The sequence below is a fragment of the Pinus tabuliformis genome, chromosome 5_1 (assembly GCF_031772625.1).
Source record: "Pinus tabuliformis cultivar Carrire ecotype Pingquan chromosome 5_1, CPIR1, whole genome shotgun sequence".
Classification (NCBI taxonomy): Eukaryota; Viridiplantae; Streptophyta; class Pinopsida; order Pinales; family Pinaceae; genus Pinus; species Pinus tabuliformis.
Genome location: NC_142305.1, coordinates 100,217,665 through 100,243,134, shown reverse-complemented (window position 1 = coordinate 100,243,134; position 25,470 = coordinate 100,217,665). Strand labels below are relative to the sequence as shown.

General features: G+C 37.7%; 1 pseudogene; it reads left to right on the top strand.

The window, feature by feature from the left end:
- Positions 1-2,602: 2,602 nt before the first annotated feature.
- Positions 2,603-7,217, top strand: LOC149163628 (uncharacterized; annotated as a pseudogene).
- Positions 7,218-25,470: the final 18,253 nt, after the last annotated feature.

Here is a 25,470-nt window from a genome sequence, read left to right as displayed (position 1 = left end):
ACATATTCTGTTCGTTTTCCTAAATAGACGAATTTAAAAAAAAATGCAGACAACCTAGTCAGCAGTCTGTACTTCTGACTAGGCATGCCTACGTGGCAGGGTGACTTTGCATGTGATTGTTTACCTCCGATGAATTGGATGGTTCCTAGTGGCACAATTTCATTGGTGGAGTTTGGATGATTTTGATTGGTTGGTTGGTGGCCAACCACAGCTTGCCAAGTGGAGAATGAGGGGTTTCCATGTGGCAGCCCAAGGGCCACAAAAAATCAGGTTGAGGTCTGAGTAGCAATGGGCAAGGGTTGAACCCGCAACCTCCAAGTTCAAAGTCCAAGCTGTTACCAACACGCCACACAAGTAGTTCTTATTAATTATGGTGTTCGACATATATTTAAAATGGAAGTTGTGTGCCATTCGGGAAAAGGGCCAGCCACAGGGGCTAGCCCTTTGGCGCATTCCACCCAACAAGACCACTAACGGAGTAGAGTGGGGGCCCGGCCAGCGGGGGTGCACCGTTGGCCTTAGCCTCGGGCACATGGCCCCCCATGTGGCCCAAATTTTCAGAATTAAGGGCTTACTAGGCGAATTAATGCGCCTACAATTTTGCTTGGAATCCCGTGAATTTGGCGCCCAGTTAGCACAATTCAGGGCAAATTTGTAGGACTGGTGCCAGATTTCGGGGAATTTGTAGAGCGAATAGTGCAAGAGGTAGGGAAGCTCATAACTTCTTCATTTTTTTACCAAATGAGGAGCAAAACGAAGTTGTACAAGTATTTTTGGGCATTATGAAGCCAATGGAATAGGTTTCAGAGCCATTAGAGCACTTATCAAGATATTTCTTGTAGGTTTGAGTCTATGGGTGCTAGGATCAATCAGGAGATTGAATAAGTTTTTGAAAGATTTTGAGAATGGAGAGGACCTTGTCGAGGTTTACCAACCTTCATATGTTTTCTGCAATAGTTGAGACATCTATGGTGTGGCTCATGTTTCTCTTTTCTCATTGTGTCTTTGAGGAAAGCTTTCTTTTAGTACTTCAAGTGAATTGTTGTATTGGTTATGCTTATTGTCAGAAGGAATATGGGGTCTTGATTTGAGAACCTTTGTCTTGTTGATTGTTTCATGACTAACTATAGGTTTTCATGTCTTTAGAGTGAAAATTATTTGTAGAAGAATGTTTCCTTGAAGGGGAAACTAGCCACTCTTTTGGTCAACACACTTTATGTACTCTTTATCATTGAAGTATTTTGAGCATAATGAGATTGGTTCAAGCCATTGGAAGCTGGACCAAGGAGACATAGCCCAGGAGGGGTGAACTCCTTTATCAATTGATGAGTGTATTATTGTTATGTTGTTGTTCAGTGTTTTACTTATGTTAATTTGCTCAAGAAATTTACATAAAAACACAAAAAAAACTCATGTAAAACTAGAAAGTTACCACTAATTCTCAAGCACTTTGTTTACTATTCTGAATTCGAATTTAGCACAGCAAAACTAATTTTCTCATTCAGATCACTTACCTCCTGTGATTATCTTGGATGAACTCCCATTAGTCTATACTCATTTTAAAATTGCAGAGACTAATTGTGAATTCGATCTATACGAACTTCACAATTGGGCCTTTTAAAAGTACCAAGATGCTAGTGATGAATTTTATTTTTGGGAGTCCCTATTGCCTCGGTTTTTTTCTACAAACCTATCATTTCCCAGAATTTGTTGCTTGGTGTGGAGCTCGATATCTACCTAGCCAAAGAGTTGTAATAGATCAGAACAATGAACCCTTTTCTATGTGACTTCTGAATCAATTTTCCAAGCCCTCCAGCTGAATCCTCAAGAACCTTTGCATCCATTTTCTACTGATGCATTAATGGAAATCTACCAAAATATATCATTTTTAGATAGAGTTGATATCTTTCAATCTTTCTTTTCTGAAATGTTTAAGTTCTCTTTGCAAAATTTGGATGCTACAGGTGCCCCACGATCGATCATTCACCAAACATCATTAATGATAAAGACTTCTGAAGAATTCTAGTTTAGTGATTTTTTTTGTCAATCCCTATATGTGGTCAATTGTTTATTAAATAGTGATGTTATTCCTAGAATTTCAACTGAAATTAAGAGAATTTTATACCTAACTGAGCAGACTAAACTTGGAGACTGGTATTTATACCAAAATTTCATTGAAGTTAGGATTTATGGATGTGAACTACAACCATACAAGTTGCCTGTATTCCTCCCAATGAGAATTTTTTCTCTTGAGTCTATTACGCAAATGATGAATGTAGATGAGGTTCACTTTGTTGCTAGGAAACAAAAAACTCAGTTTAAATTGAAAGCACAGGTCAACCCTTTTATAGCCAACACAAGAGTTGCAACAAAAGAGGTTGATATTTTATTAAAATAGATGAATTTCAAATTCAGTTTCAGTTGGTCTTATGACCCACTGGGAATTATATCTTTAGTAAGAGTTGCATAGAAATCAACACCTTATGCTCATATGCCTAAACCTGAAATTGAGTAGTATGCAAATAAAGATAATTGGGATGAGAATACTTTGTAGGAGATCGAGGAGCTAGTATCCAGTCAAACAATACTAGAAAATCCAAGAATGACAGAGAAAGAATTGAAGAGGCCAAGAGAAAATGTATCACATGCAGGTCCAGAGTTGCAGGAATTAGAATTTCAAGTAGTTAAAAGGAAGAAAATCATAAATCTTGATGAAGAACCTTTAGAAGCTCAAACTTCTGGAGAGCTTAATATTGTTTTGTTGTCAACACAGTATCCTTTTTCACTACAACAGGTAGAAGAAACCAGAACTTCTTCTTCTTCTCCTTCCTCTCCTTCTTCGAGGTAGTAGAGTATATTTTCTAAATTCCTAGAAATGAAAAAGAAGAATGAAGCACTTAAGACTTTGACATATGCAGAGTTTTGGAAGCAGTCTTCCTCAACACAGACAAGGTTACTTTCAGCACTAGATAGTGAGAAGGGACAGTTCCAATTGGAATTTCTGGAGCCAAAGGTCCCTGTACCAAGGACAGCTGAGGATTATAAAACTTCCATGTTTTCTTTTGACACCAAATAGATTCATCCTATACTTAAAATTGATCTACACAAGCAAGAAGGGGAGATGATTTACACATCCTTGACAAGTTCTACCATGGAAGCTTCTAAGTTGCAAGCATCATCAAAAAAAATATTCATTCTCAATTAAAGCTATAAAAATGTCTTCTTTAGCTAAAGATACAAGAATCAAAGGACTTGAATATCTAGTTTTAAAATTAGGATTAGGTCATAAATATGTTAAGGAAGCAGAAGAGATAATTAAGAATAGAAATGTTGACATTCAAGTATTAAGGAAACAATTAAAGCTTCCCACCTCTGGACATCCACAAGCACAAGTTGGACAATTAGAGAAAGAAAAATAAAATATGCTTAAAATGATTGTTGAACAGAACATGCAAATTTAGAAGATGGAAGCATAAATGGAGAAGTTGATTAAAGAAAGAGAGAAGCAACTCAGTGTTACAGCTGGCACTTCCACAATGACAACTTCTACAGAAATTACTTCTACAGTAGGGACATCTACAAAAGTAGTAATCACAGTAGAAACACAGTCTACTAATAAAAAGAGTCAGCAGAACAATTTTTAAAGGCCATGGGAGATTTATCTTTGAAAGATCAATAAATTGAGAAACTTAAGGTGCAACTCCAAAACATTCAAGAAATTAAAATCAAGACTGATAATGCATATTTCGCTGAGATTCAAAAGAATTTCAAGTTAACTAAGCAATTAGAAGTTTATGAGAATGAATCATTGATTGAAAAAACTTTATCTCAAGCTAAAGAAAACATATGGATTGATATCAATGCATCAGTAATTGAGTTATGACCTTCTATTTAAATTATTTTTGAACAAGAAGATTTATTGCGAAGATCAAAAGAAGCAATAGCAGAAATCAAAGAAGATCTAGACCACAAATCAGGAGATGCCACAAGGATAATTAAAGTCTTAAACTCGAAAACAAAAGATGAACTTGAAGAATATGGGATTGAAGACATAATTGAAGCAGCCTTGGAAGTGAGAAGAGTTTTAACAAAGAGAAATTTTATGTTATAGGTTGAGAATAAGTGTCAAAACTTAGAAGCTCATATCAAGAAATTTCACAGAAAATTCAATGCTCTACATCAGAAAGGACTCCCAGGTTTGCAAGGTACATGTGTCAACTTGATTCCACTTGAAGACTATCAACATAGGCTACATCAGATAGCCATATACAAGACTAAGTTTGCCAAAATCATAGGAATTATAATTGTCAAAGCTTTCATCAAAGGCTTAGATTATGATTTATTCATTCGTCATGAAATTAAGCATTTGTTTCTAACTAGGGCTACTTTTGAAAAATATACTGAAGTTGATGAATCATATAGAAAGTTGGTAAATTTTTCTATCACAGATGATAACAGATGGGATAAATTATGTGAGCTCATCGAATATAACATAATGCTAAATTTTAGGAGCAAACAACATATTAATAAGACCAGTGAATAGAAATGAGATTTCCAGCAACAGTCATCAAACAACAACCCTTGAAAATATTTACAGAGTGTTCAAATTGATTCAGATTTGCTATTTTTCAGCAATATTTTTGTAATATCCAAATCAGTTTGGATTATATTATATCTTGTAATAAATTTTGATTCAAGTCTAGATATTTTGAGTCAAACTCTATAAGTATTTTGTAATTCAAAGGAGAAAGGGTTGAACCCTTGTGATGATCCAGTGACATGCTTGTAATTTTCTAAGTTATTTCTAAAGATAATAGAAGGATTCTGGATTCATTCTGAGAAGCTTGTGTATCTCTGTAAGTTCTTCTTGTTATTCAGTTATGTTTCCAATTTTTATTTTCTCTACACATGTTCAAGGTAACGTAGAAGTTTGGGTGGGATTAGATTGAATTTCAATCTCTCTGAAAGCCACTACAAAGTTATATTTATTAAAAGAGAGTAATTATTGTAAATTGTTTGTCTTAGTTAGTTCCTCTAAATCTTTTAATTGTTTCCTTTTGTCATCTCTTGGACATGTATTGTTTGGTTCTAAAAAACTTCTATACGCATCTACTATATATAAAAAAAATTAGATATTCAATATGAATGTTTAAGGAATTATATATCTTATTAAATTATGTTTTTCCAAATCATTTTAAAGAATAATTCTGTTAGGAATGAAGAATCAACCCTTCTGTTTTCTCAAAAATACTTAGGATTTACATTTTTTTTAAGTTTAAAGCATTGGTCATCCATTTGAAATCAAAACATTACTTTAGATGCTTTACCACACTTCCCCATCCTAGAACTGTGTACAAAGATATAACATGATCTAACATCAAAGATCCATATCAATTGTTTCAAAGTGGGTTACAATTCCATGTCAATAGGGGTTAACTCATTATCATTCGACCCTTTGTAGCTTCCGCTTCCAAGATTATAATGGGAGAGATTGATTTCATTCTTATTTTGATTACAAGAAAGTTGTGTGAGTGAAGTCTTTCAATTTTTTGAGAATGTACATGGTCCTTTTGAAATCTATCAGTTTCAGTCTCCCTAAATATTAAATTGGGAAGAGAAACAATATTTTGGAGATTTCCTTCTTCCCACCCATTTTCTTCCATTTGTCTTTGTTGAATTGGAGGGTTTATGCTATCTTATATTGTTCAAGAGGGCTGAGATATGGGACGCTACGAAATTTTACTCTTACACTGCACTATTATATTGTATATTCCATTGGAGTTTAACTATGGAAAGGTTGGGGAATGATGCAATATTTCCATCCTTATTCAAAATCTCATCGGTTTCGGTAGGAGATCGAAGAATACTAATTATCCACGTTTAATCGTGTGTTGTTTTATCCAAAATGTTGTGTTTGTTATATTGTGTTTCCTGATGACTATGGGTGGGACACTACCAGGCTCTCAGCAGATCTTGAAATCATTGCAAAGAACAGAGATACAGAGGTGATCCATTGTGGATGGGCCATGTTGGGGGTGCTCGACTGCATTTTCCTAGAGATGTTAGCCAAAAGTGAGGTGAAATTTGGTGAAGCAGTGTGGTTCAAGATAAAATAGATATATATATATATATATATATATATATATATATATATATATATATATATATATATATATATATATATATATATATATATATATATATATATATATATATATATATATATATTCTTAGAGGAAGGCCTTGGATACTTAGGATCAAACCTCGTATGCTCCCACTTCAACCCCTAACTAGTGAGCTTTGCAGTCAACAATTTCAAAGACAAGTGGGAGTTCAAATCTCATTTGCCTCCTAGAAAACCCTCATCCCATCAACTGGAGCCTCGTGATGGGGTTTATCTCATTGCTCTTATATGCGCAGAAGAATGATGATCATGTGGCCATGTCTCGGGTCACAATTGTGCAATGCATGAGGCTTAAAGATGTGTAGGATCCCCAGATCCAGGAGGCCCTCAGGCTACTGTGGTTCATGTTCTGGAGAATTCTGAGAGAATAATCATAGAGCTCATTGAAGAATACCCCATTCTTGGTCCTACAGAGGGAGCGTGAGACTTCCAATGGATAAATTTGATGAAGCTACCATCAATTTCTCTCATGCCATCAAGCTCGCCCCGAGGCACTCATCCCTTTCTTCAACCACACAACAACATACGAGGCACTTTGGAATGACAATGATGTGATTAAGGACTACAATTCATCCATTGTTAATGAGTTTGTTGCATGGTGTAATGTGGGGAATGTGGATGTGTAAGTTTCAAGACTATGATGGAGTAGTAGTTGCATATGCAAGATATTTTGTTTTTTTTTGGGGCACCAAGCATTGTTTGGTGGATGTGAAAGTTTCAAGACTATGATGGAGTGATAGTTGCATATGAAAGAGTTTTTTTTTTTTGGGCACCAAGTGTTGTTGGGTGCCACATGAAACAAGCACTAGTTATTTTTCAGTTGAATAGGCCTATAGAAGCAACAATATTATTGAAAGATGTTGTTCATGATCCAAACCTACACGTTGAGGTACATGCTACTTTAATTTCCATTCTTTCAAGTGAGGATCGTCGTAGCAATCCCAATGATCAGTTCACAGAGGCTACCATAAAGGAACTACTTTATAGAGAAATAGGTTCTCGTTTTAGGGGCTACCTTGAAAATGAAGTCTAAAGTGCAAAGCCCATCATTTCAAGCCTCATAAAATTAGGCCAATATGTTGAAGAGATCACGAGATTAGGTTTTCTAGGCATATGAAATCGTCTGGAAGTTTCTCAACATGATCATAAGAGGGATTCTATTCAACCTCTCTTTTTCTTATATAGGTGAGTCAAGACATAAATATTGAAGAAGAGTTCAAGTTGAGTAATTCATCTACTAAATGAGCTCTTGAACCTACACAATGGATATAATGATGATGAGTGGTTACAATTATGCATAACATGCATGTTGAGTATATTCCCACATGAAGATCCTTTCACCATATTTGTTCCTCAAGAAACCAATCCTTTTGAGGGCCCAATTGGTTTTCAGAGACTGATGTGTTATTACAAGAATTGAAATACAATACTTAGAGGAAGCCTTTACAACATCTCCTTAGATAGTGATAATTTACAAAGACAAGCCACCAAATTTCTACCAAGGAGACCGATAAGAAAAATGTCTCAAGGTCCATTTGCTAGGCCATGCATTGTCAGTCTCACAGTCAACCCACAAGAATTACAATGTATCTCTATCCTCATACCTTCATTCATCATGGTTATGGGTCACCCACAAACCCACGGTTATGGGTCAACCACATAAAACCATTATCATCGAAGTCCATTTGCTAGGTCACACACTATTAGTATCATAGTTGACATACAAGCATTACAGGGTATTTATATCCTTGGATCTTCATTCATCATGGTTATGGGTCATCCATAAACCCTCGGTTATGGGCTAACCATGCAAGACCCTTGTCTTCCACAACACTTGTTTTTGGGTCATCCACAACATGCTCCTATTCCACAAAGGCTTATCTTAAGGGAATTTCATACAATGGGGACCACTACTTCCTATGGGGGGAGGATTGATCTGAATGGAAAGTGGCATCCACCCATGGTATTGACCCATGGTATCCACCTATGGTATCTACCATTGTAGTTACCTATGGTATTGTAAATTACAAAGGCTATACATAATGAGCCTCATTTTGTAAAAGGGGGCATTCATCTACACAATGTAGATGTAACAATGTTTTCTCTCTCATTTAATAAATAATTAGGTTTAATCGTGTATCTTGTTATCTCTTCACATTTTGTTTTGGATGTATTCAGTTTATGCATTTATTTTTTCATTAATGGTCTGGTGCTAAGTTCTCTCTTCCGCTCTCAATATTATTGGTTTTGGATCTAGCCTCAAAGATGCAAATCAAGTTGTGTAAAACTATCATTTCAAGGAATGGGAGGGTATATATAGTGATATTGATGACAATGCTCTTAGACGACTCAACTAGCTTAATTACATTATGGATTCTAAAATTCCAAGGGGTCGCGCTTCAATTTACCTCTAGTTATTGATTTTCTTCTTTAAGAAGCATATATATGCCACCAAGAAATTACCTTCATTATTTTTAAAAATGTATTTCCTGCTAGGATTAATGTATAACCATAATTACTTTTTAAAATATATTAATTGCACATAAATTATAAAATAAATAAAAATAGATATAATATAATATAAAAGATAAGAAATACAAATAAAATAAAAAAATTAAGAAAGAAGAAGAAAAAATAAACATCTAACTTTTAGAGATAATTAGAAATACCTCAGCAATGAATCTTAGATAATATAAAACAATAAAATGTAAATAAGGTAAGTTTCCACAATACATCAATTTTAAGTGGCTTTTTAAAATTTCAACACATTATAAAGTATATGTATGTGTGCATGTAGGAGACTCCATGATTGTCGTAAATTGGTTCAATGAGGTTCAAAGATATCACAATTTCACATTGTTGCCTATTATTGAAGAGATATTCCACATAAAATATACATTTGACTATGTTTATACAGGGAACACAATACAACATGAGACACACTTTCTGAGAGCGCTTCCTAGGATTTTGGAATATGGAAAATCATTAAATAGATAGGTGATGATTCACAAATCTACTACCACTGGCCATTCACTGAAGGAATTCAACAACCACTGGCCATTCAATGAAGGAATTCAACAACTTTAGTAATCAAATTATCATTTTTTTTTTTTTTTTTTGTTATTTTGGCCACGATTATGGATAATAGATATAATGTAGAATTAGATATAAATTTGTTTATGTTATGCTTTATTTATTCACACAATTTTTAAATCATATATATTTTGATTTTAGGCAAGTTTTTCCCTGATCAGTTTTGTTGACATTCAGGATTATCAAAATGCAATAGGATGCATTAGTAGGATGTAATGTTTATATTATCTAATAAAAGTTAGGAAACAACTTATGTATGTGGACATGTACCACTATATAGATAACTAATGGTGTTTATTTATAAAAGTTTGTGGAATTGCATAGCACAAATAACACTAGTGCAATACTATTTTTTCCAAATTTTCATGATGATTTTGTAAATTTTTGTAAATTATTAAATTCCTGTAAAACTATGACGTTGTGTGCACATGTCACACGAAGGGCATGATAATAAAAATTCTGATAATTTTTTATTTTCACTTTTTGTTATTGCAATGTATAATACTTTGGGGGAAATGGTTAAGTTTATAGAAGTTATAACATAAAGTAATAGAGTCTCACAATTTGAATTTAAAATATGGATTTGAAAAATGAATAATTAAAATAAAATAAAATAAATAATATTTTTACAAAAATTATATATTTAGATTTATAAAATTTATTGTACAATTTTTTTCAAACTCATAAAATATTATTATGTTTTGTATAGTTAGAAATGTTATTGAAATTGGAAACTTTGAGATAGCTATAAAGAACAACTAGTAGTCTATGTCAAACATATTTTTGTATCGGCCACCTTGCTATACATCACTTGTCATTTATTCACATCCAACACTTGTCTGACCTTAAATTTGAAATTCAAACTATACATGCATTACAATGCATATGCCTGGTATATAACTACAACAACCTTTAAGCCTTCCATAAGAAACATATAAACTTAGAATTTGCAAGGGCAAGGAAAGAAGGCATATTAATCCTTTTAATAAATGATTCTAATTATTCTTATATAAGAATAATTTCATAAGGTCGAACAGAGAGAGCTATGCTAGGGTTTTTGAATATTGAATACTTAGGGTTATAAGGTCTTTTATAGCATTGAGATGCCAGATCAGGGTGTTTTTCACCTAATATGGAATCTTGATTGGCCCCATGAGTGGCCATTCTAGGAGGGGAGAAACCCCCTCCTATCATAACAGAGTCAATGGATCAGCGAAGAAGGTCGATGGTGTTGCAAGCTCATATGGCAGAGGTGTTGGAAAGGGGGAGAGCCCAGTCTTGGGAGCTCAATGGAAAGCGTGCATAACATGAAAATACCTCCTGAAAGTAGCCTCCTATGCAAGGATTTGCGTATACATGAACATCTCAAAACCCTTATTGGAGTCAATTGATCTAGAGTACCATTATGATATTTGGACCCAACCCTTAGACTACGAGCATGTCCTTTTCAATGTCATTGTTGCCATGAGTATGAGAACTTGCTAAGGGATTATCTATTGACAATTGTTGAGCTCTAGGCAAGCAAACCTCAGGATACATCAGATGGATTTCAGAAGATCTCTCACAAGAAAGGAAAATCTAATTGCCCTTAGAAGAACAAAACCTTGTAGGAGAAAGGAGATGTGATGCACAAAGAAGACCCCAAGGCAAATCCATTTGTAGTTTTGAATCAAGAGGGCCTATCTGGAGAAGAAGTTGAAGAATGGGAAGATGAACTAGAAGGGAATCTGATGGAGGTGGAAAAGCAAGCGGGTGGGAAAGGAGAAACCCCTTAAAACATAAGCCAAAGGCAGAACCAACATATAATTCTGATCTCAAGGAATTACTAGTTAATATGAGCTCAATCCTAGGGACAGAAGATCAACAAGATAACTTAAATGCAGATGAAAAGATAATGCTAAAGTTCCTACATGCGTGGGCAAGAATAAAGGAAAAACATAATCTGTTAGAATAGCTACAACATTTACTGCAATTATATGGCCAATGGAGATCGAATAATGCCCAAGTATAAGGAGCCTCCACGATGTTGATCATTGGAAAAAAAAAAGCATCCCAGATGCACAAATCCAAGGAGCCAATTCCAAATGACCGGAATAGGAAGGGGCATAATTCAACACTAGAAGTGCTCAGAGAAGTAGGGGAATTTGTTTGAATTCAGGCTAGGTCAGCAAGATCACATAGTATCCCCGTCAATCAAATGCAGTTGCATCATGAAAATTGTGTCCTAAAATATATGAGGCATAAATAGCTCTAGCAAGCAGAGAAATCTAAGATCTAAATTGAGAAGGAAATGCATGAGATAGTATTATTATAGGAGACAAGTTTCTAGCCCTAAGCTAGAATAGAACATGAGTAGATGCTAGAAAGGAAGTGGATCCATGTCCATAGATTCACAGGGTAGCATCGGTGGCATCGCGGTGATTTGGGACCCTAGATGGGTTTATTTTTATGACTAGATAGCCACTCCCAATACTTTGTCAGGGCATTTCAGGCACCTAGGCTCTGCGGTTAATGACGGTTTATGGACCTTCTATGTTAGGGAAAAAAGAAAGTTTTCTCATTGAGTTAAGGACTTACATAGATACTTTCAGGGTGAGTAATGTATGGAGGAGGAAAAAGGTGGGATTCGAAGAATGGAACCAATGGTACTACTATTTTGAAGAGCAGATCCAGGAGTTACAAATAGTAGATGTGGATATGATTAATGGAATACATACTTGAAACAACCGCCATGGGAGCTAACATCAAAAAGGTGGTCGCATAGACCACTTTTTCTTGTTGAAAGACCTATTAGTTAGATATATGTTTGTGGAGGAAGTGATCTTACCAAGCCTAGGATCTGATCATTGGACTATCAAATTAGAGATTGACCTAAAAATGGCCCCCAGAAATCAGTCATTCATATTTGAGAGCTTATGGCTTCAAATTCATAAATTTGTGCCCAAAATGGAAGAATGGTGGTAAGATATCTTAGTCCAAGGGGATAAACAAATGCAAACATTTCAACTTAAACTAAAAGATCTTAAACTCATCATAAAATATTAGAACAAGATGGAATTTGGTAATATTTTCTAGGAAAAGTGTAAACTCGAGGAGTGTGTAGAAGAAATTTCAAGCTACTATTATTAAGGAAGGAAGATCAAATCATTTGGTTGAGGAGGAAGGCAAGTTGATTCAAGATCTTAAATCACGAAGGAAATAGGAAGAGTCTTTTTGGTGTAAAAATTCTGGGATACAATGGTTGAAATAGGGTGAAAGGAACACTAGATTTTTCCATAACGCCATGGCCAAGCACTGACGTCATAATTGGATCTTTTCCTTAACTTCCAGGAAAGGTTTCAGGTTAGTACAACATGAGGACATTGAGGAATAGATAGTTTCCTACTATCGCGATCTCTTATCGGATAATGGAGTAAATAGGGATGATGTCATATTGAGGATTACTGAGCACATCCCACAATTGGTCAATCCAGAGAAAAATGCAGTGTTGATGCAAGAAATATTTTTCAACGAGGTGGAAGAAGTGGTCAAAGAGATGCCTAGCAACAATACAAATTTCTTTAAGGTTTTTTGGTCATTCATTGGCAATGAGTTTCACACCTTGATAGAGGAATTGAGAAGACAACAACATGTATGGTCTGGCCTGAATGTCACATTTCTTACCTTGATTCCTAAAACTAATAACTCTAGTACTATCAGTGGCTTTTGTCCTATTTTTTGTTGACACCTAATCCGAAAGAATTGGGATTATTGTAAATATTGTAAATAGTTTCAGTTATGCATTAGATAAAACCAAGAGACCTTGGAATTGGAATCCCAAGAGTCTCTCCACTCATGTATATATTCATGATATAAATAATGCAATAAAAAAATTATTCGTAGAGTTACTCTCCTGGCCTGACATGGTATCAGAGCTCAAGTCCCAAATTTAGGTTTCTGCATCGTAACTCTTTTGTCATTTTCTCTTTGTGTACATTGTTTCCCTGAATTGGAAGAAACTCTATGCTCTGTTGTACGCTTAGTTTGCTCTCGGCCCTTGTCGAGCCCGTGGTGCATTGAACACTTGTATTGTGCATTGAATTGTATAATGCGAAGATCGTGATTGTGTCCTCTTCTCAAATTATTTGTGCATTGGTCCCAAATGACATTTGAATAATTTCATATATGTTGCAGTTCGTTGGTCGAGAGTCGATGTTGTTTGTTGTGGTATATACAATAATATGCAATGAAGTGTTGACTCGTGGGAATTTTTTTAATCCATCTTTACATTGAAATTTTTCAAGTTGTCTTTAGTGCGACTTTTTGGAAGCTTTTCTGGTGGATTTTTCCAGTCTAATTTCTCTAAAATCCGACAGGAATTCATTAAAATCACAAGTTTGATGGGTAACCCTGTTATAGACATTTTTGTGCCTCGCAGCATGGAGCATGAAATGTCAATAATTACAGGGATCCTCAGTCCCTAAACATGTTGTTCTTACCCCTAGAGGAACAAGGTCAGCAAACCACAGCACTTCCTATCAGTTCTCCACCTGAAAACACTCAAAAACAGGCTATTTTTGGATCATGTCAGCTGCTCCACTGAGCATCTGCGCTGAATGTCAACTGCTCCTCCTTGTACCTGCGCTGAAAGTCAAAACCAATGAAGGCTACCTGCGTTGGGCGAGATTGGCCAAGTGGCACAGTCATTCTGCAAGGTGTCAACTGCCCAGGAAGCTTCCAAACTGACACTTGGTTCAAAGAATTCGCCCTATGATGAGTAAGAGGTACTTGATCTCCATGTAGAAGCAAGGATCTCCAAGTGGACTCAAGAACTGAAGTTTAACTGAAGAGGGAGAGGACACAAGGCAGCTTTAGGTCAGTCTCAAGCTGACTCATCCTTTCTCCAAATCTCCTATATATAGAGCTCTTCTATGAGGTCTAGGGAGGCTGGAATTTTGTGCAAAGCAAGGAAGTGCTGTTGGTTTACAGTTAGAGCTATTGGGTGATTGCTTTTATAGAGGAGAAGAGGAGATTTCTTGCTGCTGGGGAGGTGCTGCTGGATTGGAGCCATTTATGGTTGTAACCTTCTCAGAACCTTTTTCTTCTATCAATAAAGCTTTGATGTTCTCCTATATACTTGTATTGCAATGATGTATTGTTTTTATCTGTATATTTGATTCATTCTAATCCATGCATCAGTTATGAGTACATGTTTCTTGTAGTTTGCCTCTCTTGTTTGCAGGATCTTTGTGTAGCTGGGCCGGCAAAGGGAGCAAGGAGCTGGGAACAAGAGGCAAAGAGAGGAGACAGGATCGACAAAAGCGAAAGACATTGGTTGGTCAATCTTTTCTTCCTTCTCTGTACTTTCATAAAGGAAAAATATCAAAGCTTTACTTTCAGTTGTTGCTAAGGAACTATCACCCTTAGAGTCGGGATAGGGTCATTCCGAGTCGGATACTTTTCCCCACAACAAACTGGCGACTCCGCTGGGGAAGCTAGTATCTTGTTGGTTTATTGTGTTTCTTGCTATTCATCTCATAAACAAGGAGAGCACCAAATCGAACTGTAATTGAGTCCATCAATTGCAAAGTAGAGGGCAGCTGCTCTGGCTCAGTTTCTGAGCAAGTTTATGATTTGAAGAGCTGATCCACAAGGACTCTTGTGCTCTTTGTGATAGCTTTTCATCCTCTTGATCATCCCTTAGCTTGTACTTGACCTATAGCTTTTTATTTCAGCAAAAACAGTGAATTTTTGAGCTTTTTATGACCCGGAAACCCTTGTAAACGCAACTCTCGTGTCTCAGTGCAGGCTGTCCAAAGGCAGTCTGCATTTCAGCGCAGGTACTCCCTTCGGGAACTGCGCTGAGAGTCAGTTTGACAGACCAGAGCCTGCGCTGAACCAGTTAGGCTATGTCTTCCTGAGGTTTCCCACTGAGTCTTGGCCCTGTTTTCACTGTTATTTTGCTGCTGATTGCTTGTCATTTGTACTTGCTGTAAACCAACTTTCCTTGACATTATTCCGCCTCAGTTGTGTGATGAAACTGTGATTGTTCTTTCAGTATTTCTTGTTTCAGTTACATTTTCCCATTGTGAAAAGCAAACCAGTATAGCTGTGGCCTCTTAGATCCTGAACTGTAAAAGTGTCTTTGTGATCTTAAGAGCTAGTTTTATTACTGTTCATGGTTGTTTGAGTTTGTTTGTTTTTCATTTCGTGGTTTGAATCTATACATTTCCAGTGTCTAAACAAGTCGATCTTAAGGTGTCTTTTGATTTTGGACAAGCTTGTTTACTTTCGCTTGAAATTAGATTCAAAGTTATACAACAGTTTCCTTTTTGTCTTACATCAACATTAAGGATAAAGAAAAGAAATATCTGCATTGTGCATATGCATTATTGACAGTTTGCATGTTGATTTAGGAAAAAGTGCATTTAGTGTGTGTTCTATGATCTGTGTGAAAAGTTGATGTCTTTCTTTTCCCTCAGTAGATTAAGGTTTTCAAAGTTGAAAGATTGAAAAGTTTTGCTTCTCATCTTAGATTGCATTTAGGAAGTTGTATATATACATCTCGTGGTGATCCTTAAAGGCAAACTGCTAAGCAAGATCAACATTAAAATGAATTGAATTACATAACAACGCATTGAAACATAACGCAAACACATAGAGGTCTAAGCTAGAGACGTGTTCCGGCGTCGTTAAACGTGATATCTTAGCATTGAGTGGTTGGGTGATTCCTCCACGGTGAAGCGATAAGTATCAATACGGACTTGTGCTCCCGCGTACCGTCGAGTATATTGGGAGACCCCTATAGGAATAAAGCCTTTATCTTTAGGAAGCCGTGTCGGCCGCCCTACTGATCGCGATGCAGTGAACACAACATTCACGAAGATTGACCACCCGTACCGTAAAACGTATTTTGTGGTTTCGCGAAAGGTTTGGCACACCCTCTGCCTAGATCTCCAGAGCAGTTTCTTTTGGCCTTTTTCAAACTCTATAACTGAAAAAGTCCAACCGAGCATTTGTCACTTCGGGCTCGTTAATACATCGAAGGCGACTAGAGTCATCTTTAGCTTTTTCTCGACTCTTAAAACATGAAAAAGCAAAGTTGTGTCTAATAAAGCGTCGTTATAAAATTCATTTTAAACGGAACATAATCACCTCTTATTCCCGCGTTGATCTGTAAGTTGAGAACATGGAACGCCCCAACCAAGGAAGTCCACAAGATGGAAGTCCTAGTCCTTTCTCCTCTTGGGGAGAAGTTGGCGCGCCCCATATGGCCACATTGTCGCTTCCAGGACTGACAATAGGCCTGCCAGTTTGGCTGTTCTCAACCAATGTAGTTCAGGCCACCATGGTTCCTGATCAATCGAGTCAACAGTTAGATCAGTCTAGAGCTGCCCACCAGCCTTCTACTTCCAAAAGTTCTTCCTCCGATCCTTCGTCTTCGCAAGGTAGAGCCGGCAAAAGTCAGCCTCCCAAGGAGAAGAAGGAAAAGAAGAAGAAAGAAAAGAAGAAGAAGGAGCCTAAGGCGACTGGGGGCAAGCAAAAGACATCTGACAAAAACCCACCCACTGCACAGACCGGGCCTAAATCGCCATGTGTCATATGTAGAGGAGACCATTTCCACAGATATTGTCCCTGTATTCCCCGGATACTAAGGGACTGGTCCCCTCGTCTGCACAATTCGGGGGCATCAACCTCTGACAATCAGGTTGATTGCTTTCCGTCAACCAGCGAAAGTGAAGGATCAAGACAAAAAGGGGGAGTAAGATTCCCCTGTAAGTTGTGTGAAGGCAGTCATTCCATCCATCGTTGTCCCTTCTTAGACGAAGCGAAGAGAGTTTTGGAAGATCGTCCGGTTTCACCGGTAAAACTTCCTCCTGGATACAAAAAACTCGTGCCAAGTCCTTCGTTGGTTGAAAATACAGATGGCCCGCTCAAGTGGTCGGCTGAAGCGTCAGTCACTGAAAATGAACCTACTGAATCCAGACCGGACGAAAGTCCAAAGGTCGATACGGCAGTTGACCCGGTTCTACCTTCAGAAGTTTCATCTTCAAATGACACCGTCGCCGAAGAGTCATCTTCATGCGACACCCTCACTGAAGAGAATAAGGATGACACCATCCAGGTTCTTTTCATTAGCACCGACTCTGATGAGCGTCAGGGCAATGCGCCCATTCCTTTATCGCAGGAAGGAACATCATCAGGGTCATACCCGGCCGTATATTCGGTCCCACCACCAAGCAACCTGGTTGTATCCTTTGATTGGAATCAACTAGGCAGACCCCGGTTACCAGCCAGTATACCGTTCAGAATCATTGTCCAGATCTATAGAATGATTATGGCTGGTACTATCATTGATGAAGGGGCGTCTATGAGTATCCTTTCCTCTGTTGCTTGGAAAGCACTGGGTTCCCTGGCACTTTTACCTGAGTTAAGAAATCTCTCAGGTTTTGATAAAGGAACCAGTCGACCATTAGGAATCCTCCCCAATGTGCCTGTTACATTGAAAGGGAAGACCGTTAATTTGAACGTGATGGTCGTCCAAGGACCCTTGGATTATAACCTACTCCTTGGACGTGACTATATTTATTGCATGGGAGCGATAGTCTCCTCACTCTTTAGAGTAATGTGTTTTCCACACGAAGGAAGGATGGTCAAGCTCGTAGACCAACTTTCATTTCCGGGATCTCGCGTCGCAAATAGACAAATACCAATCCTAAATGGTCTGTTCACTCAAGATATGCCTCCACCCCCAGTCCTCCTTCCCGATGAGTGCGAGTGATTCAGAAAGAAAGACTGGAACCCAGGGGGCATGCACCCTGGTCTGCTTCGGGCAGAAGAAACCCTGGGTATAAGGTAGAATTTCCGCAGAAGAATATGACTAGTCCGTACCCCGTCCGTGGATGGAAGAGGGGTTGTTATGGAATAGTATTCTTTTGTTAAAGTTATGTGTTTGGAAAAAGAGTCATTCACCTTTGTCTAAAGAGGTGGGCAATGCCCAAGTAGGAATTCCCTTATTGCGACAAGCAGTAACCATCTTTGGGGAAAAGCAAGCCTCACCCATTAAAACAAATGTTTTGAAGGATAAGTAGGGGCAGCCTCCAAAGAAAGAGATTCTATTGTTGTGACATAGGGTAACCATCTTTGAGTAACCTAATGATAGACATCGCCGAAGAAAGAGATTGATTTGCGGCAGCAAATAGAACCCTCTTCGGATAATAAGAAAGAGGCAAGCCTCCCTCAATAATACCAATTTTTTGTCTTTGAGTAGTGTTCTTCTCTTGTCACGAATAGTTGTTCGTTAAAAGTTGGGCCGACGGGAAGACAAGTACCGCGTAAGACCCCTTAAAATAACGAGAAGACTAGTATCGTTAACATTAGATTGGCAAGATGACAAGTAGCTGTGAACACCCAAAGAAAAACAGAGGTGGGGGAGAGGAGGGGCAGCCTCGAAATCCTACCCTATACCTGGGGGCATGCAAACCTTTTGGAGTGCAAGCTAGGGGCGGTTATTTATCTGGTTTTAAGATTAACCGTTTTCGGAACTTACATAAAGGAAGGATGAGTTGGAGCATAGCTGTGGTAAGGCGCAAGCTCTATAAAAAATGGATCCTTAGAGGAGGCATTCTTATCTTATGACTGGTATATCGAGCAGTTTTAGCACATAGTTCATGCTCGTTAAAAAATAAACGCAAGATCCGAGCAGTTTTAACGCGGTCTTCATGCTCGTTAAAAAATAAATAAAAGCAGTGAGCAATGTTCCCTCCAGAGTTTAAGCTCATTTTTATCTAAAAAAAGAACCTATCCCGGTAAATAACCTTCTGAGATCGTAAATTCATCAGCCATAAAAGCCTTGGTCGTGTTTGTGCACCGTCACTTCCACCGTCATTTGGCCGATCATTCACTTCCATTTGTGTGTTTACCCATTTTGAGGAACATCTGCGAAGAGTGATTTCACCTAGCCATCCTTGTGACACTGCCGTGATTGGAAAATTCCAACTTGTACCTGGAATCAGTTGCTATCCCTGTTTATCACTCGTTCCTCAAAAGACGAGTCATCTTTGAGCTCTTTTCTGACTCGTAAAATATGAAAAGTTTGCCGAGTTCTGGCCTTCCAGCTCGTTAAAAGGACCGGAAGAGCTATCCCTCTTTTAGACTTTAATCTTTTTGGACCTGAGGGATTATTACACAAAAAGATCGAGCGCTTGTCTTGTTCGGCTCGTTAAAAGTACCGAACACCCATCCCTTCTGTATTGTTTTATACTTTTTCGGACTTAAGGGATTAGATGACGAAAAAGGAATTATGGAGTTAACTTTCTGTACCTTTTCAGACTCTCTAAAAATGAAAAGGACCGAGTTTTCCTTGTCGTTAGACTCGTTAAAATGATTAAATAGCGACAAACTTGTCTTTAGACGAGAACGAGTTTCCCTATCGCTAAGCTCGTTAAATCATAGCGATGGGCTTGCCCGAAGGGCAGGTTATAGAACAAGCATATGTTATCCTCCTCAAGCTTGACAAAAATAAAGAGGTACTGGTCAGAAATGACTGGGGAAAAATTGGGAGAACATCAAAGCTTAATGGTAGCAAGTCGCTCTTGAACATGACACTTTTCTTCCGTACCACATCGGGTTGGGTTGTTTCATTCACCGGTCTCATCACCATGGTCTTCGCCAAACCATCCACATTTTGGGGTAATGCTACCGATCCATCGCATCAGTGTCGTTATATGTTCAAGAGAGGTCATTCTGAAAGTGTCAACCGTGTCCCATCCACTGCCATACATTATCCTTCATCCATTCATGATCGCCACCCTGAATCATATGTCACAGTTTGTTTTCACCTCCACTGAAATCATTAGCTCCGTTCCGTGTCATTGATGTGGGATTCATTAAGGCCCTCCTTTGACGGATCGCTTCTTGTCGACTTCAGCTCATTATCCAAGAAGTTGATCTAGGAACAACCCCATCAGTACTTTGAAGCTTGCATGCCTCAATGGCAAGTTTCTCACTTCCGGCGACAGGTATACATCAATGACCTTCGACCAGAAGATTTTGCGTGGCGTTCGACGCCAAGTCCTTTATTCACGCCACGTGAATTGTACTGCAGTACCTTGAGGGTCATTATCATTATCGGTGATTTCTCTCGCGCTTGTTAACGGTTTTCATCATTGACCGGTAATCAAGCGATGTCTTTCCATGTTCGACTTCAGCGAAATTCTCACATGGATCGACTTGTACTTAGAGTGAAGATCGAACGAGTTTGAAGACCCCGGATCTAGTTTCATCCATCCGAGCTGCGATACATATTCAGGAAATATAAAAGCATTTGTCATGTACATCATTGCAGCAGATGATCATCCTACTCAAAGGATGATAATTTCAGCAGAGAATTATCAGTCTACCATCAGACGATCGTCTGTTCTATGTACCAAAATGTATTTATAAAGCTGAGCATGGGAATGCCCGCCTCAGCTAGATCATGAAAACAGAATGAAAAATAATGTATTGTATTGTATTGTATTACAGGGCACCTCTCAACACTTGAATGAACTTCGGACCCTCTGGATAAAGCATTTCACCCGATAAACGACCTCATACTTTAGGGGGCAACTGTTATAGACATTTTTGTGCCTCGCAGCATGGAGCATGAAATGTCAATAATTACAGAGATCCTCAGTCCCTAAACATGTTGTTCTTACCCCTAGAGGAACAAGGTCAGCAAACCACAACACTTCCTATCAGTTCTCCACCTGAAAACACTCAAAAACAGGCTATTTTTGGATCATGTCAGCTGCTCCACTGAGCATCTGCGTTGAATGTCAACTGCTCCTCCTTGTACCTGCGCTGAAAGTCAAAACCAATGAAGGCTACCTGCGCTGGGCGAGATTGGCCAAGTGGCACAGTCATTCTGCAAGGTGTCAACTGCCCAGGAAGCTTCCAAACTGACACTTGGTTCAAAGAATTCGCCCTATGATGAGTAAGAGGTACTTGATCTCCATGTGGAAGCAAGGATCTCCAAGTGGACTCAAGAACTGAAGTTTAACTGAAGAGGGAGAGGACACAAGGCAGCTTTAGGTCAGTCTCAAGCTGACTCATCCTTTCTCCAAATCTCCTATATATAGAGCTCTTCTATGAGGTCTAGGGAGGCTGGAATTTTGTGCAAAGCAAGGAAGTGCTGTTGGTTTACAGTTAGAGCTATTGGGTGATTGCTTTTATAGAGGAGAAGAGGAGATTTCTTGCTGCTGGGGAGGTGCTGCTGGATTGGAGCCATTTATGGTTGTAACCTTCTCAGAACCTTTTTCTTCTATCAATAAAGCTTTGATGTTCTCCTATATACTTGTATTGCAATGATGTATTGTTTTTATCTGTATATTTGATTCATTCTAATCCATGCATCAGTTATGAGTACATGTTTCTTGTAGTTTCCCTCTCTTGTTTGCAGGATCTTTGTGTAGCTGGGCCGGCAAAGGGAGCAAGGAGCTGGGAACAAGAGGCAAAGAGAGGAGACAGGATCGACAAAAGCGAAAGACATCGGTTGGTCAATCTTTTCTTCCTTCTCTGTACTTTCATAAAGGAAAAATATCAAAGCTTTACTTTCAGTTGTTGCTAAGGAACTATCACCCTTAGAGTCGGGATAGGGTCATTCCGAGTCGGATGCTTTTCCCCACAACAAACCCCTGCACAATAGAAGTACCCTAGGGGTTTTTCCAGAGTGTTGAATCCATATATACACTCAAAAAACTAGTTTAAATAACAAAAATCAAGATTTCACCAAAAGTTAAACGTCGGATTCTGGCACCGGAAACTCCAAAAAGTCGCACTAAAGACAACTCCGAATTTTTTTATGAGGGTTACGTTGGATTAAGACCATGTATACCATGAAGTGATGAGCCCTATATTGAATATTGTCCAAGCTTATTTATTAAATAATTAACTTGGTATGTTGCAAGTTATTTTTTCGACCACTGTGTGCATTGGTGCTAACAGCATAGGATTTTGAGTGTTAAATTCGTTTTTATCATATGTTGAAGTTTTTGAATGTCAAATTCCTCTTATCATACGTTGAAGCCATATGCATTAAAGTAGCCACCATACAATTTATTATATGTTGAAAAGATATACATTAAAGAGAGCACATACAATTTATTGAGGCCATTATTTAAATATTGTGATGGGAATATGTATGTTGAAATCTTTTATGAAGTGCGTATGGTATATGATGACATTTCCATGATATACATTATATTATAATTGATACTATAGATGATGAGTGGTGGTTTGTATGTTCATATGTATTGACATAGTATAGTAAAAGGTAAGGTTGGTATTGAAGTTTCTTTAAATCAGTTTTTTACATAATCAAGAAGGCATAAAGTAAAGTTATAATTATTTTGAAATGAAAATATAGATAGTGTTTTTTAGAATGAATTCACTAATTTTTATTGTGGAAGTAGTTTTCTTTGGAAAAGAGAACTATCATGAGTGGTCAAAGAAGATAAAACACACTTTGATTTTCAATGAGTTGTGGAAAGGATTTTGTGTAGGAGAAGGAGACAATGCACCTGAAAAACCCACCTCAGACAAGGAGCTTGCCATTTGGGGAAACAATAAAAGCACGGCCTATGCCTTGATTGCAGCATCAGTAAAGGAAGAGGTGAGTTGTCATATTTTGCTATTTTCAAATGCCTTTGAAGCCTTAAATAAATTGAAAGAATTATATGACTCGCACTCTGAGCTTGAATTTGTTCAAATGGTGATCAATTTTTTCAATCTTAAGTTGAAAAATGATGACCCTCTTGCCTTAGCATCAAAATTAAGACCATTTATGCATGACTTAAAAGTCACTGGTGTTGAAATATATATTCCTCTCATAGCTTATGTCAAGGCACTATATCCCACTTATTCACATTATCTGGAGTCATTGCAAGCAAGTGACAAACGTAAGGAGATTACCTTCAACTCCCTTGAGAAGAAGTTTGTTGAAAGAGAGAAGGGTTTTGGGAAGAATAGAACTCCTTAGTCTTCTGAAGAAGTTGTGTGCCTTGCACAAAAAGAGAAGAATCATGCACAAGATTCTTCTAGAGGAAGAGGTAGCCAAAGAGGAGGAGGAAGGACGGATTTTAGAGGCAAGGGGAAGACATTTCCAAAGAGAAAGGTATGATCTTCATTGCATACAATGCAATAGAGATGGACATGATGCTTCCACTTGTAAGCTTCCTTGGGACGGAATCTAGTGGGAAAGAAATGAAGAAAGAGGTAAAACACATGCTAAAGGGAACGGAAAAGCACCCGAGTCCATTTATAATGTTGTGGCACTTTGTAACATTTGAATAACTTAATACTTATTCAATGCTTCACTTGCTTCATGGAAATATGCTTGGTTTCTTGATTCAAGAGCAACTTTCCACATGACTTTCAGAAGAGATTTCTTTGAAGACTTCACTAATAATGTTGATGGAGTAGTATACTTTGCAAACAAGTCTAAACTCAAGCCATCAGGGTGTGGCACCATCAGGCTCAAATTGCTTGGAATTCCATACTTTCTTCTACATGATGTTTTCTACCTCCCGGAGTTGAAGAGAAACTTGTTGTTTTTGGTCCACATCCGCTATTATGAAACCGGCTCACAAAAAGATAGAAAAGATAGATCAACGCCTTAGAACTAAGCCTCTTCAAGGGGGAAACTTCCTTTACATTACAAAAATGAACAATTCTTAGATGATACAAATGACAATACCTCCTTTCTATATATAGGAGTCTAAGGGGTCATAATATAATCAAAGCTGACATAACAATAACAATGTAAGGGCACAATAATAACAATAGTGGGCTTCTATGGGGCACAATAATAACAATATGGGGACTACATGGGCACAAAAATATGATAAGGGGGTTGTAATAATAACAATAAGGGGTTATACTAGTAGTATAGGGACCTAACATGCCCCTCTCTTTCAAAAAGTGTTGTCCTCAATGCTTGAGTAGTTCTTGACGCTTTTGTAAAAAATTCTTGTCCTCCCATGTGGAATCTTCAGCAGGTAAGTTCTTCCACTTGATGAGATACTCTGAAATTGATCGAATCTGTAGCTGTCGGGTTCTTGTTTCTATGAATGCTCCAGGTTCCAATATGGTTTTTCCTTCCTCGTAAAGTTCTAGCAATATTGTTTGAACTGGGATCTTCTACAACTTTTGAATGAGTGGCCACACTTCTTCGTCATTTTTCCATTCATCCCTTTGTTCGTGTATCCAATGTGGTTGGATAATAGAAATAGCACAAAACAATGCTTCCACATCCTCATCCTTTCTTGAGAGTGCATTTGCAACAACATTTTGCTTCCCTTTTCTGTAGATGATTTCAAGGTCATAACCCAACATATTTGTGACCCATTTCTTCTGTTCTTCTAAAGATAATTTTTGTTCTAAAAAGTATTTAAGAGTATCATGATCCTTTTACCTTGAAGTGTCTTCCCATTAGGTAAGGTCGCCATTTCTTAAGTGCGTGTAATATTGCCAACATTTCCTTCTCATAAATTGCTTGCTTGAGATGTAGCTGTAAAAATACCCAATCGCCTACATCAAAACTTCTTTCACTGTGATGTTGATTTGCCTGTTGTTTCATTCGATTCTGCACGAAAGTGGTGTTATCCTTTAAAAGTTGGAGAACTTGTTGTTGATGCTCGATGTAATCTTTCACTGCTTGAATATTTTTCTTCTTGATATGTCCTTCTATCTTGAGAGTTTGAGGAGTGGTAATTTCTTCAAATGCATTATAATATATGGTCAAATTCATTTCTTGATGCTCGATGTGATCTTTCACTTCCTGAACATTTTTCTTCTTGATATGTCCTTCTATCTTGATAGTTTGAGGAGTGGTAATTCCGGCTAATGCATTACAATATATGGTCAGGTTCATTTCTTCTTTCTCGATGTGATCTTTCACTTCTTGAACCTTTTTCTTCTTGATGTGTCCTTCTATCTTAAGAGTTTTAGGAGTGGTAATTCTTGCCAATGCTTTACAAGATATGGTCGGATTCATTTCTTCTTTCTCTGGGGTTGTTTCCTTGTGTATATCCTATTCTTTTGATGTTTCTTGATCCTTTTCTTCCTCCTCTTCATAATCAATGTAAAATAATTTCTTTTCAGCACACTTATGACCTTTAGTGTATTTTTTATCACAATTGTAACAAAGCCCTTTTGCTCTTTTTTCTTCCAAT